The sequence below is a fragment of the Clarias gariepinus genome, chromosome 5 (genome assembly GCF_024256425.1).
Source record: "Clarias gariepinus isolate MV-2021 ecotype Netherlands chromosome 5, CGAR_prim_01v2, whole genome shotgun sequence".
Lineage (NCBI taxonomy): Eukaryota > Metazoa > Chordata > Actinopteri > Siluriformes > Clariidae > Clarias > Clarias gariepinus.
This window is the reverse complement of record NC_071104.1, coordinates 3996247-4003324: the sequence shown is the minus strand read 5'-3', so window position 1 is coordinate 4003324 and position 7078 is coordinate 3996247. Positions and strand designations below refer to the sequence as shown.

At 36.6% G+C, this 7078-nt stretch overlaps 1 long non-coding RNA gene across 3 annotated transcripts; it reads left to right on the top strand.

Annotated features, from left to right (window-relative positions):
- Window positions 1-3234: 3234 nt before the first annotated feature.
- On the top strand, window positions 3235-6866 carry LOC128523913 (uncharacterized). 3 transcript variants are annotated; one of them, XR_008360469.1, is made up of 4 exons: window positions 3235-3399; window positions 3923-4024; window positions 5217-5314; window positions 5870-6866. It is a non-coding gene; the product is annotated as an uncharacterized LOC128523913 (long non-coding RNA). The 3 variants fall into 3 exon arrangements; XR_008360468.1 differs by having other exon boundaries at window positions 3235-3421; XR_008360470.1 differs by lacking the exon at window positions 3235-3399 and adding an exon at window positions 3411-3516.
- Window positions 6867-7078: the final 212 nt, after the last annotated feature.

The window sequence follows — 7078 nt, the reverse complement described above, 5'->3', positions numbered from 1 at the left end:
ATAAAACCGTTTGTTAACTATCTGTGCACCCCTCTTTAATTCATCAACTATTCGAAAGCATCTGATTAATAATGTAATAAATAATAATAATAATAATAATGAAGTTCATTTAAATTGAATTTTGACTATAATTTTAGGCAGACTCCACCTTCGTGTGATAGGCTACACATTATGCTATTTTTATATTTTATTATTATTATTATTATTATTATTATTATTATTATTATTATTATTATTTAAAATGTAAATAAGTGACCAGTCCAGTAGCCTAAAACCAGCCATGCAACTTCATTTAATGGTCACAAACTCCACTGTCCTACAAGTGTTTAGCTGGATTTATTTGTTTCTGTTAACCTAAAACAGGGAAATGTGCATCTAAACACAAAAATAAATCTTAAATTTAGATAAAATGTCATAATAAGAAGTCATAAAATTATAAATATATTTCAAGAACACAACACTTATTTTCACACAAAATATTAAAGAAATTTTACAAAACAGAAATCAATATTTACATTACAGTACCCCACTAGTACATTCACAAGTGAGGGTTGTGTAAACAAGACACACGGATGTCTTTTTTGTCTCGTACTTCCTGCAAGAAAATGTCCATGTCCTCAACTCTCTGAAAAGTAAAAAGAAAGGGAGCCCAAATTTCTTCTTCATCCCTTTCACCTTCATAAAACATGGTGTTTAGGAACAAGTCTCGCATTGTGATAGCCAACAATGCATCTTCCTCCTTCATCTTCAGGATCTTTGGCAGTTCAATCTTCCCAGCAAATTGGTGTTGGTTCTCCTCCATCCACTTACAGGCCAGCAAAATGTTTTTCATCGCCGCTGAGTCCTGTGTGCAATATAAGGATTCCAATAATAATGTAATTAGTGAAGTTCTGCTTATAAACACCTATATAAAACAGAAAAGGTAAATGCATAAACGATTCAAGCAATACATAAACATTGTGTCTACATACATAGATTCCTGTGGTTGGGGTGATCTCCATGCTATCTGACTCAGCTGGAGTGACTTCCATCATGTCATCTGGATTTGGTAGTTGTTCCTGGGTGACTAGTTGTTGGACTTGACTGTGCCAAGTGACAAACATTAGGCATGGTTTTAGGCATGCATTGTTTATATATTGTCTGCACACTGGAAATCCACAGTATGGATGTTTAAATCAAAAGTATGATTATCAGTACCATACCTTGTCAGAGAAAATGTCTAAATTAACTGATAACACCACCACTTCCTGATTATAGGCATGTCAGACTGATAAAAGATAGCAATTGAAAGGCTTAGTCTTTTTTTTTTAATGTTCTCACCGTCCTTTTTGCTTTATAAATAACCATAAATTGATGCAAACTCACCGCAGCAAAATCAAATGGCTTTGAGAGCGTAACATGGAGTGCATACTAAAAAACAAAAACAAAACTTTATTAACAAATGTGGTGTTTAGCACACAAACACAGCTGCATAGCAATTATAGGACCACTTACCATCAACATGAATACCCCCAATCAATTCCTCCAAGCTGAAGAGGGGCACCCTGTAAATTTTAGACAATTTACAGTTAGACCACATTCAATAAATACATTATATAGCTGTCATGTCCGGTAAATGTTTTCGTTTTGTTTTGTCTTTGTTTATAGTTTTGTTAAAAAAGTGCACTTTGAACTCAGTTCACCCATAGCGGGTTATTTGTGACATCTGTGCACCGCATTCTTTCTTAACACTCAACTACAGATATGAAAAGTTCACAAGCAGAGAAGTTAAAAAGCTGTACCTCAAAATCTGCCATCAGTATGTAAAAAAGCCTAAAAAATTAAAGAAAAAAAATACAATATTGTTATTGATTGCTTTCAATCATCAGTCAATCATAACTTAAATTGGTGTTGCTAAGAAGATACGGATTATATATTTTGACATGTCTCATCATTTGCAACACCAGTATAAGTGATAAGTTTGGCATCTGCTGTTATGAGCAGTGGTTCAGTAAGTTCCCCTGCACAATCCATGCATGATGTTTCTTTTGGTATCAACTGCCTTGGAAAATCCTGCAAAGATTTGGAACCAGTGACCAAATGAAGAGGTAGTTGGGCCAGGAAGAGCTTTTTTTTCCATTAAATACTGAACCATCCTTCGAAGCCTGCATCATCAGGAGGATATGCATGTCCTTCATCTTCACCTGGCTTTGCCTTGGATGCACAATCTGTCTCTTGATTATTCACAGCTGGATCTGGCCTGATGTCACTACTGCAGTCATGAACAGATGTCGGTCAGTACTAAAAAGATGCCATTTTGCGATTAATTTATGAAGACATGCTTTGGCACAGGGACAGTGCCAGGACTTCTTTTTTAAATCATATGCCGCTTTTACTTTTTGGATGGAGGTCCTCCAACAGTCACCTCAACAGAAAGTGGAACACCTGCAGTTCAGCAATAAAAATAAATAAATAAATAAATAAAACATTGTGAATTGTATGATTCTAAAGTTTGGAATTATTAACTATAATATTTTTCAGAGTTTTAATTAAATAGGTCTGAGGGGCAGTGGTAGCTCAAAGGGCTAAGGCACTGAGTTACTGATCGGAAGATCGGCGGTTTGATCCCCAGATCCCCTTGCCCTTGAGCAAGGTCCTTTATTCTCTTAATAAACCTATGTATATGTTTATTATATGTATATGTTTATTAAATGACCCTCTGGACTCGACAGGTGTGTTTGTGTGATCGTTTGCTCCACGTCGCCCCCCCTTGAACCAGTATTTTTCGAGGGGGCGGGGCTTACACCCGCTTCACACACTTTGCGAACCTAATTTATGCAAATTACGGCACTGCGCACGCGCATTACGGGCGTTTACTTCGAGCCCTCTGGGTGATCAGCACATGCGCAGTAGGTATAGTATATAATAAACGCGTGCACGCGCATGCCGGCGGACTTGCTCCCCTCACAGTGATGTGATGAGTCTATTAATTTTAAATGTGTTTAGTAAGATATTAACGTTTTTAAAGTTAAGTTAAAAATAAACAGAAACTGTAGGTGTGCAAATAAAAGTCACTTTTATTGACCAGTCACATAGACCAGTAATGTTGTCAAAAAAGATAATTAAATTATAATTAAATTAAGGTAAAGAGTGATAAGTTAAAACAGATAATTATCGTGTTTTATTTATTAATTATTTATCTTAACGGAAATTCAAACTTTAATCCTTAAATTGTTTTTTTATTGTTAGACGGTGGAATAAAACCCATAAGCGGTGTCATGGCGGATTTGTAGTCTTTTTCGATAACAACCTGGTTTGGAAACATCGAGTGGGATTTAGACATGAACTACATTTCCCATCTGCCCCGGATGTTCCCGCCCACCTAGTCAACGCGGAAGACCCACGGAAACAGCTGTGATTGTCAGTATTTACATGTATTAAGGTTTGTTTTTGTGTGATTTATAAAAGTAATGGCGATGTTAGAGTGACTTATGCTAGCAGACAAACTGAGACAGTTTAGTATACACTTGTAACAGGGTGAGTTAAACTCTTAAAACAGATTAAATCTATTAAATTGGCTCCTGTAGTTGGAATTAGTTACTGTTTAATGTAACACTGGTTATTCCTCGTCATACAGTTAATGTCAGGTGATAACCAGCAGCAGAATGTTTGTGAATTAAGTCTGTAGTGGAGGATTTGAGCTGTGAGTTGAGTTTAAAGTCTGTGAGATGGAGCTCAGGGCCGGAGAGGAGCATCACAGCTCAGTAGAGCAGCTTTTATACTGACCTTTATTATCATCTCTAAAGGGCTGGCCTGGTGGACATCACACTGTTTTTAAGATCAGGCTCACTTGTTTTCTGTCCGTCGACGGGTTTTACACAGAATATTCTCAAGAAACCTCAACTGAACATTAACATTAATATATGAATATTTTCTTGTGAAGGTAAAATGCCACGAATGATCAGCCGTCTCACAGACGCCGTGCAGTGTGGAACTTCTCAGAGTGACGAGACATCACAGCTGGAACACATCGGTCCAGATAAAGGTGTGTGTGAGCAGTGTGTGTTGATTCATGCATCTCAGTCTAACTGATTTTTTTTTACTTTCCTAAATCATCTCTTAATTTTCACTCTTTTTTAGTTTGGTTTTTAGAATCATAGTTATGGTTCATCCTTAGTTGTTTTAACATCAGGGTTGCAGTTTTGAAAGTCAAATAATCTGTTGAATAAAAGAAAACAAAAATATTCAAAATCTGTAATAATTTCCTACTGATTAAAAAAATGAATAAATAAAGATTTTGGACCTATTTTTCTCATAATGAATAGGGACAAAATTTTCAAGCACCATGGCTTGGCTTTTTGTGTTGCATCAGAAAATGAGACGCTATTTTGAAAACTGGCCAAAAATCTCAACTAATTCAAAAAGAATCATGTCCATTAAAAAAAAATGCATGGCCTGTTGAAAATGAATGGGTGTCCTAAGGGAGAAGTATTTTGCAAAAAAAAACAACAACAAAAAAAAAAAAACACCTTTGTACCTCTCTCACAATCCCTCTTTATTTTTGCACACACCACTCTAACCTGTGTCATAATGGAGAGGTCTCCTGACTCCTGGGAAAGTAAGAATGGAGCGGATTGGTCAGATTGTTATTAAAAGTTTGTTCTGGACCTGACAGGAAATCAAAATTCCTATTGAAATGAATATACTTTAGAGTATTTTTCTAAAACCACAATTTTAGGAGTACACACAAAGCTTAATATCTAGTAAGATTAAACATTCCCCTTGATGACAAAAAAAGCTAAGCTCTCGGATTACGGATCTCAAGACAGAATGCCTGGATTGACGCAGTGCTTCCTATGTATTTTAATAGCGAGGGTAAGCTGTTGTATTAGGTGGCCATTTCACCAGGACCAGAACACGCCCAGCCCCCACACACACTCGGAGTCACCGCTTGACTTGCATGGCCTGATCTTAGGCAAAAACCTTAAACCTCTGTAACGCACAGACAGCTTGACCAGGGACCAACAAACTTTGCGGTCTAGTATAATGCCTAAGCAAGCGGATAATGGCACCACACCAACGCCTCACTAGCTGGTCCTCACTGCTTCTTCAAAGGCACCTGTGTCTAACCTAATCATTACAATCAATGTTTCTTCTTATAAGGAATTGCACATTCTTGTGTTGTATGTTTAACTTTTAGCGCACTAAATGTTCTTAATTGTCCAATACATTTACAGAATATGGAACAACAACATGCTAACAACATCCAGAGGACACAGCACCAACCAACCATCAAAAGGCCAACAGTGCTACACAATCATCAGCAGCTGAACAGGTAAATCTCCATCATCTCAACAGTATTGTTTGTTGTTCTCAGTAGTATGTTTCATCCCCTTAATCACCTGCTGACTGGGTTATGAACACCCTCTATAATGTCAATACATCTCCAGTGTACATGAGAGCAAATGCAAAAGAGAAATGTTATTACCTATAAGACATTTAAAGTGCAAACAGACTCTTCTTTGTGTTTCCATCTGGTCTATTAATACTTTTTATACAGAGTCCCCATAAAGCAGGTTTGGCTAGGTGTGTGTGTATATATTATACACTATAAGTGTATACAATATACATTATAAATGTGTATGCAAGTTAGCTATTTAGTGATGTTCCCTCATCATTAACATCAGCTATATGTTTATATGCAAATTAGGTTACAACATTATGAAAACCAGTTAATTTTCTGTGTATGCAAATTTGGTCCCCACTAATGACTGGTTCTTGATATGTCCTCATAAGTTGTTAAACCAAGCACATTTTTTTTTTTACTGTAAAGTGATATTTGTGTTTAGAGAATTTAATTGTACATGCCTGATTTTTTTCACACCCAAAGGTTCACTGGAAAGGGGTGTTCCCAAAACTGATGGGGATGGACTCCTGTCCACACAATAATTACAAGAATGTGTGTGCGCGCGTGTTTTCGTCAGAGCCGTAATTTCCACTGGAATTAATAAAGATTCATCTTATTTTAATTTACGGAAGTGTAGTTTTCATTCTTTACTGACAGACAGGTTTCTATTTTAACATGTGTTTACACAGCTGCTGGTTTGTGCATTTGTTTTCTTGATCAATTCGAGGCACTCTGTCATGCTGAAACTGCATCAGGGAGATATTATAACATAATACAATATATAAAGCTAAACATATTCAGATTTTTTAAAGCATTATTCGTGTTGACATAAATGGGTACATAACACATTTCTGGAAGCATCTGAGATAGGAACACTGGCTAAAGAACTGGCAGTTCCTCATCGAAGGCATCATCATCATCTTTCATGACATACTCTGAGGTAATACTATAACTTATTTGAGGACAGATCATCATATATGGATGTACACGGCCGTCCCAGAGTGTACTTACACTACTGTCTCATAACGTTATACAGAAATCTAATATAATCTACACTTCTGTACTTTTTTTTTTTTGATAAATATAACTAAATTTTTCAAGTCAAAACAAGCATTTTACTCCATGTCATACCATGTATGGTTGTGTGTGTGTGTGAGAACATTTAAACTAGATTAACTCATTCTCTCATTCCACTGTTACGCTGATGATAGTCAGATCTATTTTCCTCTTAAAAAGAAAGATGCCTACTCGGTGAGACCTTTACTTAGGTGTTTTGAGGAAATAAAGTCCTGGTTGACCCTCAATTTTTTTACAACTTAATGAAAAAAAGACAGAGGTGATGGTCTTTGGGGGATCTTCTGAGAACCCTTTTGTGGATCTGGGTTCTTTGTCCCAGTATGTGAAACCAGTCATCTCAAATTTAGGTGTCAAAGTGGATGCGGATCTTAGGTTTGACAGTCAGATTAGGGATGTTGTTAAATCAAGCTTCTTTCAATTGAGAAATCTGGCTAAAATAAAATCTGCTATCCCTAGGGAGCATTTTGAGACAGTAATTCATGCTTTTGTCACCACTCGAATTGATTACTGTAATGCACTCTATGTGGGGGTTAATGCTTCCTCCAATGCTCAACTTCAGCGAGTACAAAATGCTGCCGCACGTCTTTTAACTGGCACACGGAAGTATGAGCACAT